The sequence below is a fragment of the Megalops cyprinoides genome, chromosome 4 (assembly GCF_013368585.1).
Source record: "Megalops cyprinoides isolate fMegCyp1 chromosome 4, fMegCyp1.pri, whole genome shotgun sequence".
In the NCBI taxonomy this organism is placed as follows: Eukaryota; Metazoa; Chordata; class Actinopteri; order Elopiformes; family Megalopidae; genus Megalops; species Megalops cyprinoides.
The window spans coordinates 29,271,554-29,275,522 of NC_050586.1; positions in this window are offsets into that span (position 1 = coordinate 29,271,554).

The window sequence follows — 3,969 nt, forward strand, 5'->3', positions numbered from 1 at the left end:
GTGTTACGTAAGTCAACGGAGTGATATTGGCTGTGCACTGTGTCGCTGCCACCTCCTTTTTCTGCAGCACAAATGTATTACTTCAGTGAGAACACAGTGGTCCGAACCGATGCTGCAGGGAATTCTCCTGGGGATTATGTAACAGTGCGATATGCCTTTTCCTGCAAATTTTAATTCGTTCGTGCTCGTGCCTGTTCTCTCACCAGAAAAGGATTCGTGCTTTTACGGTGAAAACGACTGCCGGTTGTAATGAACCCTCCACATAAAAAATGACAAATTACTTCTTAGAAATTCCTCAACTGCATTAAAAGCGCCGACACTCGTTGAGTTGATTTGTCCGCGTCCGCGTTCCCCTGTAGCTCTCCGCCGTCTAGTCTGGTTTAATTCTTAGCGTTCTCTACTTTGAGCCCACAGAGGGGTTTTATAAATGTTTTCCTAACGAATCACCTGGTCTCCAACGACAGCACACCCTCTCACCCTCACGCTTGGTTTAGAAAAAAGCGATCTTCAACAGTTAAAAGCGGGTGGGAAGGGGTCAGATACTGGGTACGAGTAACCAACTCTTATGTTTAAGTTGTAATGTACTGTATGCCGCATAGGGACGAAGATATTCTGAGAAAATGGTTGCGGCATTAATGAATAAATAAAGACACCATAAGCATAGGCTTTGGCTGAGCTGGTGTCTGTGGGTAGGACTGGGAGATGCAGGATCCTGGAAGATTACCCAGGCCATAGTGAAGAGTGATAGGGACAGTCAAACATTCCTGATCTGAATTACTGGTGGAGTAGGGTGTGGGGGGCCTCTTTGAAAACAAACTGCAGCTCCACCAGCCAATGGCCTTCCTACACCATCAGAGCAACACGCACATGCACATGCACGCACACACACATACACACACACACACACACACACACACACACACACACATCAAAGTATCCTGGAAAACAGTACATACTGATTATTTTCACTGAGCATTGTTGATTTGCTAACAGTTCAACAGCCCCACATTCTTAACCAAACACATTGATGCAGCCTATGTTTTTACTGGGGTAGTTTGGTTGTACTGTAAATACACTGTCTCAGTACTCGTAGATACAACAGTGTCTGGCTTGAACCTGTGACCTTTAGAGTCTAGAGTCCACTGTCCTGCTCATTGGCCTGCATGCTTACTTTTATGCCTGTTACAGAATCCTTCTACGTCCACAATGAACTGTGACATTTTTATCACTTGAAGCTGAGTCACGTGTTTTCTTGTGCACGGTCCAAGGAGAGTGGGTCTGGAGGTTATATAACAGCCAGAAAAAGAACAGTTTAAAAAAAGGAAAAAGAGAGAATCGACTTCCAGTGCTGCATGAACAAAGGGGCATTTTTTTCCCAGAACACACTCAACTTCAAGAAGGATGTTTTTAATCACAGATATGAGCAATTCTCTTCCCCCTGTGTGTATATGTGGGTGTGTACATGTGTGCATGCATAGATGTATGTGTTTGTGTGCACTTGTGTATGAGTGTGTGTGCATGTGCGTGTGTATGTGCATGTGTGTATGTTTGTACAGGCATGCTTGTGTGAGTTTGTTTTTGCATGTATGTATGTATTTGTCATCCATACACAGCATGTGTGTGTTGTATGTGTGGGTGTATTTGTGTATGTACTGTGCGCACATGTGCGTGTGTGTGTGCATATGTGTATAGAATAGATGTGTCTGCAGTGAACCAATCTTTTCAACGGAGGCATCACTGAAAAACTAGTAATATATGCAACAGGTCAGACAGGCTGCACTTTACTGCAGTCCTGAGACTACCATTTGATTCTTATCGGTGTCTGGCTGCTTTCCACTTTGGAAGACAAGTATCTTTGCTAGCTTACTGCATGCAACCAAATACCATATTCCTGCTTTCTACTCTCCTCCTACTCTCCTTTACCATGATTAGATCAGCTCGTTTCCACCATTATAGGTCTCTTTTTCAAGAGGGTGTGGGGCAGGGGTGCACTTGGAGAGTGCCCCAGACCATTAATACTCAGTTTAAATTTTTTTGTACAAATCATTTATTTATGAATTGGGGTTGGATTACCTGAGTTTGTGGGCGCAATTGAGCCAGTGTCTGCCAGAGAAGGGTTTACTGCCATTACCTTGTAAACACGTGTGCCTGCAGCATTGAAGCTTGACGTTCTTAATTCTATAAGACCAGCAGCCCTGTCCTTCCTACACATCAGTACACCTGCTGAATAAATACTAAAGGCAATACTCTTCCACAGTGAACCGTAATAAGATTCAGTAGAATGTGGTGGGTATGTGGCGGGAGAGCTTACTGGAGTCCCATGGAAATTATGACGGTGATGTCGCAGTTATCGTGGAACTGCGACTTCACTACTGCAGCACCGTAAAGTAACCTGAATGGCACTTCATCTAAAAAATGCAAATAACAAGTCTTAACATGACCAGGACCGCGTGTGTGCAAAGACAGGGCGGCTTCAGCAATTGTTGGAAAATGGTATTTTATTTTTAAACAAATTCGACATTTTGAATAGCGACTCGGACCTCGATGTGTAGAGCAAAACAGTCAAACTCGGTACAGGACGGCTTATTAAATATCTCATGGTCATTTCGTGAAACATTAATGTTGATAGTCTGCCGCAAATAAACAGTGGAACTGACAAAATGCCTGCATCACACGGACTCACAAGCCCATGCCAGTTTAATGACTGGCAGTTCTGTCTCATGTGGCTCACACTTATCTGTAAAGACCAGTTTGCATAGGTCATAACTGCCCTTTTAGGAACACCAAGCCGGGGGAGTGTCAGAGTAAACTGATATTCACCGAGAGTCTCCACTCACTGCAGGTATGTTGGATGGAATGCGTGTTCAGCTCGGCTGTCCACGAATCAGCGCCACACCCTAGACAAAAAAAAACCTCAAGATGTGTTTTTTTTTTTTTTTTTTTTTTTGCAGCACGGGTAGTACTCGCAGTTCCCGAGTTCATTTGCTTTCTGAGGTTATTTGCACAATAACATTGCCCCCTGGTGGTTATTTTTTATGTCTTTGGGTGCCGACGGTATCTTTCCTTCTACGATTCTCACCAAAAATACCTACGTGTACCCAATTACATGTGATAACCTCATGTATTTATATCTGATACCTTTCAGTTAAAAGAGTACTGCGATGGAACAAAATATGGACTGTATGAGTCATGGAATACCGTAGCGAAAAAGGCTTTAATGTTGAGCCGTAATATATATTATCTACATTGAAATAAATCAGTAATGCGTGTTACAGTCAGCACAGAGAAAAACTACCCTGTCTGGTGGTTAGGTAAAGGAGCGTGTTATCTAGAAGTTTAAAGGGTCAATTGCCAGGTGGGGTATTGCTGTTCTACCTGTGAGAAAGGTGCTTAGTTTGAAATGATTCAGTAAAACCCTGTATAAAAGGATAATGTTAAGGCATTAAGTAAGTGGCCCACTACCACCCAATCGAGTAGTGACGCCACGTATGGTTATATTGTGGCTAATCCAAAAGTCTAAGGTCTGCAAGAAGGCAAGTTTCCTGTAGGGGTGATGCCCTGGAGGTACCAACAGGTGGCGCCAAAGTGAAATAAATTGTCAAACATCCCATCCTTGTTTATCATGTTGTCTCTTATTCGCTCGTATCTCTGCTTCCATTATTTCTCATAAATGACGCACCAGTAATGCAGAAAAGGCATACGAGTTCTGTCCTATGGAAAAAGCCTTTCCCAGAGGAGGCATAGACCTCCAGCGTGGGATTCAACATGATATCGTTCCTTTCAGTACCATAGTGAGTTGGTTTAACCTCACACCTAAGAAAAGGTCCTCTTTGTTTTGTAGAGAGGAACCATTCATGTTTTGGGAAAAACGCTGCAAGTTAGTGGTACTGCTTAATACATGTGATGATCGGACCTCAGGCTTGGGTTAATGTTTTCTGTAAGTATTGTTGTATACGTGTTAATTACTCT